The sequence below is a fragment of the Ceratotherium simum genome, chromosome 19, assembly GCF_057802395.1.
Source record: "Ceratotherium simum simum isolate JZ-2026a chromosome 19, ASM5780239v1, whole genome shotgun sequence".
NCBI classification, from domain to species: Eukaryota; Metazoa; Chordata; class Mammalia; order Perissodactyla; family Rhinocerotidae; genus Ceratotherium; species Ceratotherium simum.
The window spans coordinates 29,651,455-29,670,148 of record NC_141918.1 but is presented as its reverse complement, the minus strand read 5'-3'; the positions used below and the strand labels follow the sequence as shown (position 1 = coordinate 29,670,148).

Below are 18,694 nucleotides of genomic sequence, written 5' to 3'. Positions count from 1 at the left end.
TAAGTTTTTTTTTTTAACAGCCATGCTCATTTTAAATAAAATTCTTAAGTGTGAAGAGTAAAACCTTGAGAACGAGTTTGATTGCTCTCTAAAATGCCTTCTTAAGATTTTGAAAGATTTATCCAAATAAGAAAATTAAATGGGCATAGTAACTGGATCGATTCAGGGTGATAAAATTCTCTGCACAGTGAAAATAAAGCCTAAAGTGATGCTCAACAAATAGAACATAAACTTAGGCAGTCATGGCTGATACTGAGAGGTGAAGAAACCAGGAGCCCCACTGGGCATTTTAAGTGTATCAAAACTAAGAGCCACCCTCACTAATCTGTGATAATCAGCAAGATTCCCAGGCAGTAAAGGGAAGCACCAGGAGAAGTTGGTGGAGGAGCTGGTGAAGGAGTTAATGAATTCTTTACATCAAATTAATATACGAAAGTGAATTAAAATAAATTCCTGAGAGGACGACATTTATTTTGGTGTCAGCAGGGAATCAGAGAGCCAAGAAGCTAAACTGTTCCCCAAATTAAGTCAGTTGTCATGGAAAACAGACTGTATTATAAATGTGGTCCATTCTACACCTTCCTCTGTCAGTTGATGTTGAGAATAACCCAGGTAAGTGTGTGATAGCAAATTTTCTCAAAAAGAAAAGGAAAATTCTGCTTCGGTGGCAATAAACTTCAGAGCCCCACCCTCCACAAATGGACTTTATTAGGGCTGGAGGGGAGGCAAAATTTTTCCTCTACCCTGTTAGCGTCTCTGGCTGTGCCTGAGAATTAAGTTGATATAAGACAAATTAGCAGGAGAAAAGCAAACAAATTTCATTTTTATATGTACATGGGAGCTTTCACAGGAAAATGAAGACCCAAAAAAGTAGTTAGGTCTGAGCGTTTATATACTAGGTTTAACAGAGAGCAATAATTATGAGCAAGTAACTAAAACACACATGGAGACTAAAGAAAGATAAAGGTTATTTCAACAAGGTTTGTTCATACAAATTCTTCTTCTCCTTGACTCCACGTTTCTGGTGATAAGAATGTCCTTTATCTGGTGATAAGAATGTTCTTTTTCTCCAGGAGCAGGGAGGGCACCTTTCACATTTCCCCTTGTGAAGGACGGCAAACTTTTTCATCTCATAACTTAAAAAAAACTCCTATAGATATCATGGCAAAAGCGTTCATAGAAGCCGACTTTCTTCTTGACAAACAAGGACACTCTCCTATATAACCATAATACAACCATCAAAATCAGGAATTTAACACTGATAGGTTATGTTGGGAGGAAAATTTTCCTCTACCATTTTAGATTCAAATGGCGGGAGCCTGCAGATTAACTAACAAAGATAGATTAACAGGAGACAAGTTTGTTTATGCATGTGGGGGCTTTCGGATGAAGAGGCAACCTGAACAGGTAGAGATAGAGGTTTATATATCAACTTAATAAGGGACGAGGTTGATGGTGTTTAGGGCTTTGGAGAATGGACGGTTGGGCTGAGGCTTGTTTACACAATCTTTCGGAAGGTCCTGGTGCCCAAAGTGAGGCTTCCCTGATTGGAGACATCCCTGGAGGGGATGTGGCAGCTGACTCTCACAGATAAGTGAAGTCCAGATAAGAGTTCTTTCTGCATCTGTTGTAGCTCAAAGTTTCCACTTTGAAGTAAACTTTGTACTATTCAGGTGGGTTATCAGGCCCATCAGTCACCACCATCTAGTCCACAGTCCCCATTCAAGTTTTGCCCATTGCCCCAGTAGCAGTCTTTAGAGCAAAAGGATCCAATCTAGGATCACCCATTGCATTTACTTGTCATACCTCTTTGGTTTTCTTCAATCTAGAAGAGTTCCTTAGCCTTTGACTTTCAGGATCTTGACAATTTTGAGGATTACAGTCCAGTTATTTTGGCAAAATTTAATTAGTATGTTTTTATCCCTCCATCCATTCATCTGTAAGGGAGGAAAAAAATCTACCCTTTTAAAATTTGGGGTGGGGACTTTCTAACAAAAATCAGATTAACAAGAGAAGAACAAACAGAAATCTATTAGCATATATATCTTGTGTATACCTGGGAGAAACTCAGGGAAAGAGTAACTCAAGGAAGTGGCTTAGAACTCTGGCTTATATGGCATCTTCAAAAAGAATGATACATTTGTAGAGAAATGACAGGACAGAGGAAAGTGGTTTTAGGCATCCAAGGCAGCAAACTGTGGAAAGGTAAATATATGGGAGGAAAATAAGGGAGTAAGCTTTGTTTACGGATTCCTCTGGGGCCATCTGATAAGAGTCTGTCTCCGGAAAAGGAGAATTTATATCCTATCTTTAGGCAGAAGAGGGAGAGGGTAGAGAGCACTTTTCCTGCATTTTCTGCTTCTTAAGTGCCTTCAGCTCAAAATAATTTTTATGTCAAAGAGGCATATTTTGGAGTGATACATTCTGGTTTCCTTCAATCCATTAATTCATTCATTTAGGACACATAATTGGTCATCTACTATAGGCTGAGCCCTGTCACGCATTGGGATATATAGTGCACTAGATGGATGTGGACCTTCCCTTGGGAGAGGCCCCTCCCTATACCCTGTATAATGGTTTAGAAGCCAGATTTTGGATTTGGGGATATCTGGGTTCAGGTCCCAGCTCTACTACTTACTTCCATTAAAATCTTGGGCATGTTACTTAACCTTTACACGCTTCACAGAAAGAGAGAAGGAGAATAAAAATACCTACCACACAAGATCAACATTTGCTTGAAATGAGTTAATACCAGCATCTCGTTAAATATCAATAAGCTGCATCTGAAAATTATATTTTCTATGTGAAGATGCTAATTGGCTTCTACTTCACATTATTTTAAAAGGGAAAAATTCTAATACATTACACATTGACCCCAAATCCCCAACCAATTTCCTAAAGCATAACTAAAGCACACTAAAACACCTGAAAGGATCAGGAGATGCCATCCCAAAATAGGCCACTTTGTCATAAGAATTATTTTGAGCTGAAGTCATTTGAGTTCCTGAACTCTCATATCTGCCTAAAAGCAGAGCCTCCCAAAAGAATTCAATTGTCTTCTGACAATCCCCTCCCCAGGGGCAGCTCTAATCTTCTCTTCTTGGGGACAAAAGTTAAAAGTTGCACCACATCCAGACAGGCATTGTCACGAACTATCATATCTCTCATCTGTTCTCCTAAGGGAACATTATCTTTGAAAAAAAGCATTTGTATAATGCCCTTTCTCCCTTCTTTCTGAGAAGTCATCTGTTTTCCCAGAAGTGCTGCTCTGTTCCTCCCCATCCTCTATTAAGATGGTATATAGACTCTAAATTCTAACCACCTCCTTGACTCACAATTTTCTGTGAACTCCCACATATGTGGGTGAATAAAAATTTGTCTTTTCTCTTGCTAATCTGTCTTTTGTCAGTTTAATTTGCAGGACCCCAAGGAAAAATATAACAGGGTAGAGAAAAAGTTTTTTTCTCCTTGACACACCTATTTAGTAACAATGGTCACATTAGGATGTAAAATGTTTAAAACATTGACCACCAGAAAATTAAAACAGTTGCTTTGTATACAGTAACTTCTCTTCCATTGTAATCACTATTTTTATTCCTTCAATTCATTATCTACCATTCTTTTTAAAACTTTCTCAACTTTTCTGGTACTCATTGTACAGCTCTCCACAAAAACAATGGCTCAATAGGAAAGGCACTGGTAAATGCGTTCAGGACAAGTGCCAGTGACAGAGCATGACTTACTCTGAGCATAACGCTCTGAGGTCACTCTTAGCATCAGCAACATCCAAAGACTACATCCCCTCTGTGGACACTTGCTGTGCTTTTCAAAATATCTACGACTGTTGCTGCTGTTCTACCACTTGAATTTGGAAGGTAACTGCAAAGCTTTCCCCCACATTGTTTCCCTAAAACATATTGGACTTTTGGAGATATAAGCATAAAATTTTGCATTAGTTTAAAAGAAACAAACTCTGTATTAAGAGATACATACATTCTATGAAGTGTGGGTATTAAAAAAACAAAAGATGGTGTATCTGGGAGATATTTGGCAGGCTCTGCTTGTATATATAAAGCGTCTAAGACAGTTCTTGGCACAAAGAAATTATTATCCATTATTAATTTACCTTTATGACACAACATTCTAGTGGGGAAGGCAGGCGAGTAAACACAAGACGTATAAGATTACTGCAGACTGTGATAAGTTTTCTAAAGACATCAATTACCATGATAGGGAATAATGGGGGAGGGACCTTCTTTATATAGGGTAGTCAGGGTGGCCTCCCTGGGGAGGTGACATCTAGAAATAAACCTGAAGAATGAGAAGAAGCCAGCCATGTGTGGAGCCAGGGCAAAGTGTTGCAGGCAGAGGCAAGAGCATATCCCAAGGCAGAGGTGAGACAGAGCAGCCAGAAGGACCATGATTAGACGGTGGGGAGCGGGGAGAGCTCTGTGAGATGAAGTCAGAGAGAGGCAGGGCCCAGGTTGTGCAGGATCTTGGAGGCCACGGTATAGAGTTTGGATTCTATTCTAAGCTCAATAAGAAACGATTTAAGAATTTTAAGTGGAGGGATGATGTGATCTGATTTACAGTTTTAGATCACTTTTGCTAACAGAGATTTCAATTGGAAACCAGGAGACCAGTTAAGAGGCTACCACGTTAATTCAGGTAAGAGATGAGGTGACATTAAAGATGGATAGGAGAAGTCAGAGATGAGGATTATTATGGAGGAAGAATCATTGGACTTTGTTGGGTGAAGGAAACGGATGACTCAGAGATGATGCTCAGATTTCTGGTTTTGATAACTGGGTAGATGACGGTGCCCTTGATACAGAGAAGGAAGACTAGATATAAGGAAGTTTGGAAAGTTTTCTCACAAGTCTGGGCATGTACACACACACACACACACACACACACACACACACACACAAATGGAGCATTATTTTCCCCATGTCTTTTGGGGAAGTGTCATTATTCATAAATGGCAGCATGGCTGCAAAATGAGGAGATGGTATGGAGGTTCCATACCACACGGTACAGGAGAAGCCTAAATTATGATGATTTGCTTTAGCTCCTTCTTATAGGACCTGGGGACTTCTGCTTCGGTCCTTCCTTACGGTATCTGTTATGATACCTGGCTTTTTGTTTGTTTGTTTTGCCTTATTTTTTGGTAGCAGGAAACTTGTGGCTATTCTGGTTGTATAAGCTAAATATCGGAGAGGTCTGCCGTTGTTCTCCAGTAGGTCACAGCTGCAGTGTGTCCATTGTATCTCTTCTTGAATATTAGATAGAGTAATGGTGGTTAGGAAAAAATGACCTTCCTGAAGGGATTAAGTGTAGGATAATTAGGGACGAATGGTCCAATGAGAGTTGTAGAACACTACTGAGGGGTAGCACAATATGCTACCCCAAAATCTGTCACTTTGGAATAAAGGTTATTTTGAGCTAAAGGCAATCGAAAAAAGGCAAATATAAGAAAAGCTCTCTGCCCTCCTCCTATTTGTCTAAAAGCAAGACATAAATTTGTAAAGGTGTACCCCATTCCCTCTCTACCAGGAATGACAGACGTTAATTACTGGAGACAGCTCTAAACCTGTATCAGCCCAGAGATGGTTCTAGAGGAATCTGCACAACAAACTTTACTCACTAGCTCTAATCTTCCATTAGTTTCCCCACATATTTGCCTTCCCACAATTTACTGCCCTAGAAACGCAGAGTCTTTTTCCTTTTGTCTTATCACTTCTCTAAAATGTTTTTGTTCCTTTGCTAAGATGCTATATAAGCTCAAGTTCTAACCACCTCTTTGAGTTACTCATCTCTGAGTGTTCCCATGTGTATGTAGGGGAGGAAGACAACTCCTCTACCCTCTAGGTCCTTTTGGCTGGTCTAAGAATTAAAATGACATGAGACAGAATAACAGGAGAGAATCAAACAAAGTTTAGTAACATGTATACATGGGAGAAACCCAGGAAAGCTGAGTAACTTGCCAGAATGGCCAAAGCTGCCACCTTAAATACCTTTTTCAGCTAAAGACAAAGGAGGACATTGGGGGTAGTGGTGTGGGGCTTCAAATGGGAGGAAGGCAATTTACATGGAGATGGAAATGCAAATGTTTTTTAAACAAGTGTTTGCTGGGTCACCTATAGACAACGTGACCCGAGAGACAAAATTTTGATAACAATGGGCCTGGTGGTGCCTTTCTATCACACCTATTTTACATTATACTCCAGTTATCTGATGGTATTAGCTCCTTCCTGGAACAGGCCTTCTATCTGAAATTCTTTTAGGCAGTTAGGGGGATGTTTCTTTCAGAGTCTTTTGTTCTTAAAAATAATCAAGGCAAAGAGACACATTTGGGGTGACAAATTCTGATCCTCTACATGTACGTGTGATGCACATGTTAATAAACTTTTTTTCTCTTGTTAATCTGTTTTTTATCAGCTTAATTTACAGGGCCGCAGCCAGAGATCCTAGGAGGGTAGAGAGAAAAAGACTTGTTCCCTCTACTATATGACAAAGAACAGAAAGTGTATACTGAGAGCTCCAGCAACAGAGTAGTTCTGATTTAGCAAGAACCAAGAGTTGGCTGCCTCATTGACTAGCTGTGCTAGCTTAGCCAGGCCACAGGCTTCGCTGAGCCCTGGTTTCTCCATCTGTGAAATGTTTTTCGGGGAGTGAGGGAATAGAACAAGAATTAAATAAGATAGAATATGGTGATAGTCAGAATACTCTAGATTGTGTTACAGAAACAAGTGACCTTTGAAACTCAGTGGCTTAGCACAACCAAAGTGGATTCAGATGTGGGTCACTGGGGGTTCTCCTCCTTCTGGAGACTGTGGAATCCATATTGCCATCATCTTGTGATGTAGCCTCAACATGCAGCCTCCAAAATTATTGAAGAAAGTGAAGAGAGGATGGAGGACTGCATGGTATATATATATATATATATTTTTTTTTTAATTGGTGTCATAATAGTTTATAACATTGTGAAATTTCAGTTGTACATTATTATTTGTCAGTCACCATATAAATGCACCCCTTTACTTCTTGTGCCCACCTCCCAACCCCCTTCCCCCTTTTAACCACCAAACTGTTCTCTCTGTCTGTGTGTTAGTTTACTGCATGATATATTTTTAATGTTCAGACCTGGGAGTGGCTTATGTCACTTCCACCCATTCCCCACTGGCCAGTACTGAGTCACATGGCCCCAATAAAACTGCAAAGTAAGCTGGAAAATATAGTTTCCCAACTGTCCAGTAAGAGAAAAATAAAACGAGATTTGGTAAAATAATGGCATTGTCTCTATCACCTGTAGGTAAATGTGTTTTATAAAATATTATCTCTAGCTTTTCTCTTGTAATGATGCTTTGAACTGACTAAAATGGGAAAAGAAGTTAGTAAGCCAAGGGTATATATGAGCCACAGGATGGATAACCCCCCTTCTGAATACTGGGGAGATAATTGCCCTTTTAGGAGAGCACAGAAAAGAGGCCTGAGGAATAAGAGTGGGAGGGGAAGGTGGAGGGTTGAGGGACTGGGAATTGGAAAGAGACAAAATGTCTTTGTTGGTAAAGCTCATAATTATGAGAAAAGCGTGGCTGGAGAAGAAAGTTTTATATCTGAACTAAAAGCAAATGCCATTTTTAAGAGCCAACAATTTTGTAGCCAGCAGAAAGGTAAAGTTTACAACATTCATCTGAGGGCAAGAAGTTCCAAAATGAAGATCTTTTCTGCAAAGGAAAAGAAAGAGCTATTGCTGGAAAGCATTTCCAAGTTCAATGTTAAGGATGGAAGGCAGCAATAAATGGAGATTTGCAGGGTGGTTTATGCAAGTTAGAAAAATTGAACCATGTCTCATCTTCTGAAATTTGAAGACATGGGACAAGCACTGTGGGGAGTGAAGCTCTGCCATGAGATGCGTCACCTTTCCAAGACAAACTGTCTCAGCAAGAAGTCTTCAAGAAGGAGAAATCTGGGTCTTTATGTAGGGGATAAACAATAATTTTCCTTCTATGCTTCTTAGTTCTCAGCTGAGGCCCCTGTAACAAAAGATAGATTAACAAGAAAAAAGCCAAACAGAAGTTTATTAATGTGTATACCTCAGGGATACATGGGAGATACCCAGGAAAAAACGAGGAACTCCCTGAGGTGACTTAGAACTCCAGCTTAAATACCATTTTCAGCTGAAGACAAAAGGAAGAAAGTTGTGGGGAAGCCAGTTACAGGGTGGTTACCAGGAAAAGCATGGTGAACAAGGGTAAGGTTTATTGTGCATTTTAAGTGGTGCTTAGATAAGAGTCTCTTGTAATTTAGAGTTGACCTTCCCTTCCTGGTACAGAGAGGGAGACACCCTCACAAATGGAGATTTCCTTTATAAATGTGAATGTCCATTACAAAGGGGTATCATCTACTTTGTTCTCAGAGTTTCTTCTGTGTCTGTTGTTTCTCAAAAATAATTGGCTCAAAATAATCTTATGCCAAAGAGGCATATTTGGTGGGAGTCGGGAGTACATTCTGCTACCCTTCTCTTACATACTCCCCCTCGAACTCTCTGAGCTTCTCTTTTACCATCACCCTTGCTCACCCTGCTCCAGCCACACTGGACGAGTGCTGTTCCTCGAATATTCTGGCTATGCTCCCAGCGTCTGCCCTAGGTCTTCCCTCAGCCTAGAAATCTCTTCCCTGTGATGTGATGTCTACTCTGCTGACCCCCTCAGCTTCTCAATGATGCCTACCCTGTCCATTCTATTTAATACCTTCCAGCATACTGAACAGTTTACTTTTTATGATGTTTATTATTTGTCTTCCCCATCAGAATGTAAGGTCCACAGGGGCAGACATTCTTTATGACTGTTTTTTCACTGATGTATCCCAAGCACCTAGTAGGACGCGCAAAAGTATTTGTTGAATTGAATCAATCACACAAATTACTAACCAGCTCCTAATGGGTTAAGTGGTGGAGAGGTTTGTTTTCCCCTAAAAAAACTGCTGCTTGTGTTGCCCTCAGTGATTGGGGAGGTGGGGGTGGGGTGCAGCAGGGAAACTGAAGTTGGAGGAAAATCAGTGTGAACATTTAAACTTTTTGTGTTGCCGATTTTGTATTTCAGGCTGTGATTGATGGCGATAGCATTATTTAACTCATAATTTTTAGATTTTAAAGTATTTGCTTTGGAATGTTTTTCTTTCATTCTAAAACAAGCGAACTCTGTAAAGAACATAAGCTTCAGTTTCAGCTTAAGAGAAAAACCTTTAGGTGGAGATAAAATAGAAACCAGTGCCTCCATTCGATCTTTCCCTACCTGGTCTGTTTGAAGAGCAGACAAGTTTGGACAGTGGTGCTTAATGAGATCATTTCTGTTACTGTTTGTGAAGGGCTTAGCTTTGCCTTGTTTGAGGCTTAAGAACTTGGACATTTTAGAATGTGTTTTTAAAATTAAATACAGGGTTTCATCTGCTTTGATGGCAGTACAAGGGGACAGCAAAAAAGGCCATTGAAAATAATTTTAAAACTCTACTTAAAGACCTACTGAATCCTTGTGAAAACACAAATACATAGGAAAAGAGTCAACGTTTCATACACAAATTACATTTTATGCAAAATTACATTTTGATGTTGTGGTGGGGGCAGTGGTTGTTTTGAAACACTACCTCTGTTCTAGAAACATTAAACCTTCCCTTGAATGAATGCCTCAATTCTCACCTTTGCTGCAGGGATAGCATTTAGGGTGGAATTTGCATTTGTGTAGCAATCTCTTCAATTCCTCAGCATGAAAAAGAAGGCTTTTATCCTCTAAGTACAGGTGTGGTGGACACTTTTGCATCATTCAGTTACATTCCAGAAGATTGGGGTGGGGGGGCCGTGGGAATGAGCTAAGAGATAAGTCTAGGCATAATGGTCCGTGCCTCAGGCTCTAAGTCTTTGGGCCACCTGTCTTTGCAGTCTAGGGCTGAGCCACGTACGCCCACACTCTACATTGGGCATTATATCAAAATTAATTGCATCGCCGGATCCTAGACATTAGTTTTAGTATATTCAAACTATGTAAGAGCAGTGGGACATTTATTTATAATTCCGCTTCAACTTGTAATTCTTTACCCAATAACGCTGGTCAATTAGCCCCCCACTGCTGCTTTATGAGAATGTCAGCTGTAACAAACAGCTCCTCCACTACGTAATTACTTTGTCACAACAATTGGAATTTTAGTGAGCAAACTGATAAAAATGAGAATGAGATCCTTCATCTTACGCTGACTCAGACTATTTTGCCTTATAGCTTTGGGTAGAATTGTAACCATAGGACCAGGAACAGAATTTACCACCTGAAAATACGCCTCTTTGGCATAAGGGCTATTTTGATCTGATGATGGTTAAACAAAATAAAACAAAAAACAGCAGACATAGGAACAGCTCTGAAAACCTAGCAGAGGTTACCCATTTGTAAGGGAAACTTATATTTATAAAGAGAAATCTCCATTTGTAAGGGTGCCTTCCTTTCTGTGCCAGGAAGGAGAGGATGACTCCAAATCTCTAGAAACTATTATCAATAGAGAAAGCAATGACTCAAATCTACATAACAACTTTATTCTTGTTTACTGCACTGACCTCATCTTAACAAGAACGTTAAAGCTGTTTTTCAGGGGCTGTGAGCCAGCCAGGAGCGTGTGCAGAAGAGAAAATTTTTTTTTATGAGCTTTTTTTTTATTGAGGTATAATTGACATGTAACATTATATTCGTTTCAAGTATACAGCATGATTGAATATTTGCATATCTTGTAAAATGATCACCAAAATAAGGGTAATTCAGCCATCACCACACATAGTTACAAATTTTTTTTCTTGTGATAAGAACTTTTAAGATCTACTCTCTTAGCCACTTTCAAATATACAAACAATATAGTATTATTAACTATAGTCACCATGCTGTACATTACATCCCCATGACTTAGTTATATTATAACTGGAAGTTTGTACCTTTTGACCCCGTTCATCCTTTCACCTCCCCTCTGTCCCCTGCCTCTGGCAACCACCCATCTGTTCTCTGTATCTATGTGTTTGTTTGCTTGTTTTGTATTGATGTCATACTAGTTTATAACATTGTGAAATTTTAGTCATACATTATTATTTGTCAGTCACCATATGAATGTCTCCCGTCACCTCTTGTGCACACCCCCCAACCCACTTCCCCCTGGTAACCACGAAGCTGTTCTCTCTGTCCGTGTGTTAGTTTGTCTTCCACATATGAGTGAAATCATGCGGTGTTTGTCTTCCTCTGTCTGGCTTATTTCGCTTAACATAATACCCTCCAGGTCCATCCATGTTGTTGCAAATGGGACGATTTTGTCTTTTTTTATGGCTGAGTAGTATTCCATTGTGTGTGTATATATATATATATCACATCTTCTTTATCCAATCAGTCGGTGGGCACTTGGGTTACTTCCACTTCTTGGCTAAAGTAAATAATGCTGCAATGAACATAGGGGTGCATAAGCCTCTTTGGATTATTGATTTCAGGTTCTTTGGATAAATACCTAGTAGTGGGATAGCTGGATCATAAGGTATTTCTATTTTTAATTTTTTGAGGAATCTCCCCATACTGCTTTTCATAGAGGCTGCACCAGTTTGCATTCCCACCAGCAGAGAATTAGGGTTCCCATTTCTCCACAACCTCTCCAACATTTGTTATTCTTTGTCTTGGTGGTTATAGCCATTCTAATGGGTATAAGGTGATATCTTACTGTAGTTTTGATTTGCATTTCCCTGATGATTAGTGATGATAAACATCTTTTCTTTTTTTTTTTTTTTAAAGATTTTATTTATTTATTTTTTCCCCCCAAAGCCCCAGTAGATAGTTCTATGTCATAGCTGCACATCCTTCTAGTTGCTGTATGTGGGATTCGGCCTCAGGATGGACGGAGAAGTGGTGCCTCGGTGCGTGCCCGGGATCCGAACCCGGGCCACCAGCATCGGAGCGCGTGCACTTAACCACCAAGCCACGGGGCCGGCCCAGATGAACATCTTTTCATGTGCCTATTGGCCATCTGTATATCTTCCTTGGTACGTCTGCTCATATCCTCTGTCCGGTTTTTGATTGAGTTGTTTGTTTTTTTGTTGTTGAGTTGTATGAGTTCTTTACATATTATGGAGATTAACCCCTTGTCGGATATATGATTTGCAAATATTTTCTCCCAGCTGGGGGATGTCTTTTCATTTTGTTCCTGGTTTCATTTGCCTTGCAGAATCTCTTTAGTTTGATGAAGTCCCACTTGTTTATTCTTTCTTTTATTTCCCTTGTCCAAGTGGACATGGAATTCGAAAAGATCCCTCTATGACCAGTGTCAAAGAGTGTACTGCCTATGTTTTCTCCCAGGAGTTTTATAGTTTCAGGTCTTACCTTCAAGTCTTTAATCCATTTTGAGTTAATTTTTGTGTATGGCGAAAGAAAATGGTCTACTTTCTTTCTTTTGCATGTGGCTGTCCAGTTTTCCCAGCACCATTTATTGAAGAGAATTTCCTTTCTGTATTGTATGTTCTTAGCTCCTTTTTCAAAGATTAGTTGTCCATAGATGTGTGGTTTTATTTCTGGGCTTTCTATTCTGTTCCATCTATTTGTGTTTCTCTTTTTGTACCAGTACCATGCTATTTTAATTATTATAGCTTTGTAGTATATTTTGAAGTCAGAGATTGTGATGCCTCCAGCTTTGTTCTTTTTTCTCAGGATTGCTTTAGCTATTTGGGGTCTTTTGTTGCCCCATATGAATTTTCATATTCTTTGTTCTATTTCAGTGAAGAATGTCATTGGGATTTTGACTGGGATTGCATTGAATCTGTAGATTGCTTTAGGTAGTATGGACATTTTAGCTATGTTTATTCTTCCAATCCATGTGCATGGGATATCTTTCCATTTCTTTATGTCTTCATCAATTTCTTTCTATGTCTTATAGTTTTCATTGTATAGGTCTTTGACCTCCTCAATTAAATTTATTCCTAGATATTCTATTATTTTTGTTGTAATTGTAAATGGGATTGTCTTTTTGAGTTCTTGCAGAAGAGAAAATTTTGATCTGCCAATCGAAACTCATCCTGCCAGCACTTCCGAATACCAGCCTGCCCTCCCTGATCCCTTAAGCCTTACCCCATACCCTGGATCGGAGAGACAGAGTTGAGAACCTGTCCTTCTGTCTCCTTACCAATCAATTTGGGTTATAAACTCCTTCTTCTTTCAAAGACTGGCGTAACACAGTATCGGCTTCTGTGTGCATCGGGTGGCAAGACCTTGCTCAGTAACAGAATTGCCCTCTTCTTCAACAATGCTAGTCATAAATATATTCTGCAACCTTGAGAAAAACAAGCTTAAGGCTTTTTCCTTGAGGTGAGAGATGTGGGGTTGGCCATGTGTGATGGGGGGAGTTGTCTTCTGACTCTAATAGGATGTATTGTCTGTAATTGCCAGTAACAGATCCCTTGGGCAGAAGTCTCCTAATTTGTCCTGCTCAGAATTTAGGCTGAGTACTTGAACCAGCCTGCCTGCCCTTTCTGAAAGGACCCCCAAGGGAAGAAATACCCACTTTTCCTTGAGTAACCCACTCCTATGCATTTTATGTTCAAATTCTCAGCAATAGGTGAGAGCCATACCTTGCCCCCCACCTGGGATGGCTGAGAGGCCTGGAGTGCTGGGTGGCTAATGGCTCCCATGGTGGGAAACTGTCAGTCAATGCTGGAAGAATTGTGAACAGGATAAGAAAAGGAACGGGAGAAAAAGCAAAGTCAGATTAATTTGACAAGCAATTTAAAGGATAAATCTTGCCAGAAAAAAGGAATTACAATTTCAAAGTCCAGTTAGAAAATTAGTATTTCCCAATCCTGAAAGTGTCTAAAAATTTATCTTTTAAAAATTTCACATTTTACTGGCCAAATGGCAATGAAGCTAGAACATGTGACAGTTCGGGAGTATTTATTATTACTAGATACGAATGTTTTATTTTTACAGATTTGTCAGCTACTCGGAAGAAGCATCTGATAACAGGCAAAGAGAAATCCGCAGGGGTTTGAGATAAGCTTCCTCCCTCAGCCATCACCATACTAAACATATGTCACCATAATACTTTTATCTAGTGTATGACAGAAAATGTAGGGGCAGATCATGAAAAATAGTTAAGAATTAATGATATCTGTCAATAAGTGGTCTTCTTCAGCACTCTTTGATGACCCCAGGATTAGGATGTCCCATTCTTGGGTTTTGGGTAGTTGTCTAATGGAACCCATGTGGGATCATTCAAGTCAGGTACACAGCCCATGTTAAGGTCACCAGCAGCTGCAGTAGAGTGGGCAGAAGAGGTGGAGAGGGAGAGAGAGAGATTGATTTTGGAAAGGATATATGATCTGATATACAAATATAAAAGTGTTGATGTAGTCACCATAAGATTTTTAACTCTCCAACATTTATTTTATACCTTAATTTTATTTTGAATTATGTGGGTGGAGGGCAGTTCACCTTTGGATCTTCTTGGCCTCGCCCAACCCCTGACCCAATCAGACTGGATCCATTACGGCTGATTTTATAGGTGCCTCTTACTAAATTGTAAAAGGGGTTATTTTCCTCAATTCCACAGTGCCAAATCGAAAGAGCTGGAAAAAGGCAAGAGAGTGAGTGATCAAACACAATTCCTGGGACCTATATTTGGCAACAGTGAAAAGCCAACAAACGGGTAAAACCTACCGGACGAGTTCTTCCTGTTTCCACAGGGTAATCAGGGCAAATGTGAGTCTGTAAAGCTCAGAGAAGATATTTCAGAATTCTCTTTTGGAATCACCATTTCTTGGGCCTCTGTTACTTAGATCGCTGTCTCGGTCTTTCTGAACCCTCCGTGCTTATGTGCATGCGTGATTGCATGTGATCTGCCTGTGCTGCCTCTTCTGGTGGTCTGGGCTGTGTTAGATAACACCACCAATTTTCTTTGATATAGTCCAGAGCTGAGTCAATGTGGAAAATAATGAACTTATTGGTAAGATGTAACCATTTCCCTTGTTAACTATCTTAGATTTGATTTATTAATTCTTTTTGTCTGCGGTGTCCATGGGCTGATGAGAGCCAGCTGGTCCATTTGCTTAACAGCCACAGCTTTTCTTGACCCTGTGAAAGGAGGGAACAGCAACTGAGAACTACTGCCTGCTCTGCTGTGCTTGGAGCTCTCTCTCTCTGAGAGTTAAAATCTGCTTAGGGCCTCCAGGTTGTTTCATGATGCTCCATTCTAGGTTCTGCTGAGGCAGGAGCAGGTTTTATTTGCTGGGCCCAGTGCTGTAGCCGCTAGTTGTCAATTCTCCTTAGGACTTGGAAGGTCAGATTGTTTCAGGACTCTTGGGTTTGTTTGACTTCCTTCCTAGAGTGTTGAGAGTTTTACTATAGGGGTTTCCTTTTCTCCAGTTTTCAGACAAACAGAGAAGACTTTTCCAAGGAAACAGGGAGGAAAAGGTTAGAGAACGCATTGATTTAGAAAAATAGATCTTTACGAGAATGAAAGGATAAGCCACAGGCTGGGAAAAAATATTTGCAAAAGATACATCTGATAAAGGACTGGTATCCAAAATATATAAAGAACTCTTAAAACTCAGCAATAAGGAAGCAAACAACCCAATTAAAAAAAGGCAAAAGATCTGAACAGACACCTCACCAAAGAAGATGTACAGATGGCAAATGAGCATATGAAAAGATGTTCAATGTCATATATCCTTAGGGAGTTGCAAATTAAAACAACAATGAGATACCACTGCACATCTATTAGAAAGGTTAAAACCCAAAACACTGACAATACCAAATGCTGGTCGGGGTGCGGAGCAATAGGAACTCTTACTCGTTGCTGGTGGGAATGCAAAACGGTACAGCCACTTTGGAAGACAGCAGTTTCTTCCAAAACTAGACATACTCTTGCCATGTGATCCAGCCATCCCGCTCCTTGGTATTTACCTAGAGGAGTTGAAAACTTCTGTCCACACAAAAACCTGCGTGTGGATGTTTATAGCAGATTTATTCATAATTGTCAAAACTTAGAAGCGACCAAGATGTCCTTCAGTAGGTGAATGGATAAATAAACTGTGGGACATCCAGACAATGGAATATTATTTAGTGCTAAAAAGAAATGAGCTGGGGCCGGCCCGGTGGCATAGCAGTTAAGTTTGCGCAGTCTGCTTCGGTGGCCCGGTGTTGGCTGGTTCGGATCCTGGGCGCGGACCTACTCACCGCTCATCAAGCGATGCTGAGGCGGCGTCCCACGTAGAACTGGAGCTTTGGGGAGAAAAAAGAAAAACAGGAAGTTTGGCAACAGATGTTAGTGCAGGGCCAATCTTCCTCAAATAAAAGCAAATAGAATAATGCTAGATGGAATGTTGCAATTCTCTCATAGATGTGATTATTAAAAAAAAAAAGAAATGAGCTATCAAACTATGAAAAAACATGGAAGAACCTTAAATATATATTGCTAAGTGAAAGAAGCCAATCTGAAGTCTACATACTGTATGATGCCAACTATGTAACATTCTGGACAAGGCAAAATTATAGAGATAATAAAAGATCAGTGGTTGCCAGGGGGTGGGTGGAGCACATGATGAATAGGTGGGGCACAGAGGATTTTTAGGGGGGTGAAACTACTCTGTATGATACTGTAATGGTGGATACACGTCATTATACATTTGTCCAAACCCATAGAACTGAACAACACCAAGAGTGAACCCTAATGTAAACTATGGACTTTAGTTAATAATAATGTATTGATATTGGCTTATCAACCGTAACCAATGTACCATGCTAATGCAAGATGTTAATAGTAAGGGAACTGAAGGGGGCAGGGTATATGGGAACTCTATACTTTCCACTCAATTTTTCTGTGAACCTAAAACAGCTAAAAAAAAAAAAGTCTGCTAATTAAAAAAAAAACCCAAAAAGATGGATCTGAAGCGTGTGGGAAGAAGGATGCCATTAGGGGTCAAGGAAAGTATGGCCAACACTGATGTGAATTTTTCTGAGCCACCACAAAGGCAAATCTCTGATGTGGCATTTATACCACCAGGAATCCAGCCAGTGGATTTAAGTTCCTGGTCAACTGAACAGCACTCCACTGTTCACCATCTTAGTACTGCTAAACATATCACAGGCTTCCATCTCAGGGAGGTAGAGGAAGAAGAAAAAGACTTTTCAACTGTGTTTAAAGGCAAGAAATAGAAAAGTCCAGAGGCCTTTGTAGCCCGTAGCATTTGAAAAGATCTTCAAATAAACCGTCTCAAGTTCTGGAGTTGTAGCAACCTTGAAATAGGATGATTACGAGCTTTGATGTGGTGGTTTGTGCTGTATTCACAATGTTTACCCTGCTTGTGTGTGTGTGTGTGTGTGAGAGAGAGAGAGAGAGAGAGAGAGAGAGAGAGAGAGAGAGACATATGAATGCCTGCCTGAGAGCCAGAGAGACAAAAAGAAGGAAGGAAGGATCCTCATCTTCTCTAATTTCTTGGAGTGGCAGAGTCTAACCTGCTCTGGCTACCCACATTTCTTAATCAATATGTCTTTGTATTTATATTCCTTGAGGCCACTTCCTGTTCTCCCTTTTTTCACTCTGCCACAGTTTTGTTTACACTGTTAAAAGAGGATCTTTAATACATTCAAAATCTTTCCTTTGTTCTCACGTTGCCGTTACGTTATTAAATTGTTTTCCCTTCCTCTTAACAATACATCCACCCTCCTCTGGATGGATGGCGTCCACTTTGTTCTCTGTCCCCTGGCTCATTGCTGGTTTGGAGACACAACTCTGGGGGTTTAATTAGCCTCAGTCTGAGACGACCCAAATATCTTCAGGGGAGTCAGCACAATAGAGTGATCAATTTTCACAACTCTGTACTTGACACTTCTAAATGGCAAATGCTACTTTCTGAAGAACAGAAGGCACATGGGCATTGTCTTACAGAGAACCAGAAGGCTAGGGGAAAACCTGGTTCTTGTCCCAGCCAAACGTGTGACCTTGAGAAAATTACCTACCCTGTCCAAGCCGCTAGGGCTATATATGCAAACTAAAGATATTTTCCTGCCGAAAGGCAGGCTACTAGACCTTTGTTTTCCTGAGATCTTGCCAGATTGAAGGTTCTGTGAGAATTAGAACATAAGAAATGCTACCCACCTGCACTGATGGATTTTAAACTTCTCCAAGGCGAGTTGGGTCCTATTTCCCTTAAGTACCCCACAGCACAGAGCATGCGATTAGGAATCTTAACAGCTACTCTTTACTGAACAATTTATGAGCCACTTACCTGCCTGGGGACTCAAACTTGTTGAACAGTGGTTATTATGGGGAAAGAAGGGAGGGAGCGGGTCATGGCATGGCGCCAACAGCCCACCCAGGGACTCCAGCTTCTGAGAGCAGGCAGCTCTCCTGGGTTAGCTGGCTGTCCCCAGGAGCTGAAGGAGAGTAGGAGGTGAAGCTAGAAGATCTTTATCTCTCCTCTTGCCACCCTGCTGAGTCTGATACAACATAGCTCAGGGCAGAGGCAGCTGTGACCTGGAAAATTAAGTGTCATCGGAAAAAAAAATTCAAGTATTCACTACATTTCCTCTGATGTACCTGCAAAGCTGAGCTGCTGGGCTGTGTTGGGCTGTTTGGGTTATGGGTGGAGAGAAGCATCAGAAAATAATCCACATAAGAATGAAAAATGCAAGTA

At 40.4% G+C, this 18,694-nt stretch overlaps 2 long non-coding RNA genes across 3 annotated transcripts in view; one reads left to right on the top strand and one right to left on the bottom strand.

Annotated features, from left to right (window-relative positions):
* LOC147914516 (uncharacterized) overlaps positions 1 to 18,694 on the top strand; it is an 80,064-nt gene that overhangs the window by 15,831 nt on the left and 45,539 nt on the right. The window lies entirely within an intron of this gene.
* On the bottom strand, positions 11,190 to 18,621 carry LOC147914517 (uncharacterized). Its single transcript, XR_015555246.1, has 3 exons — positions 18,287 to 18,621; positions 16,236 to 16,280; positions 11,190 to 11,463 (listed from the first exon to the last, which is right to left on the bottom strand). It is a non-coding gene; the product is annotated as an uncharacterized LOC147914517 (long non-coding RNA).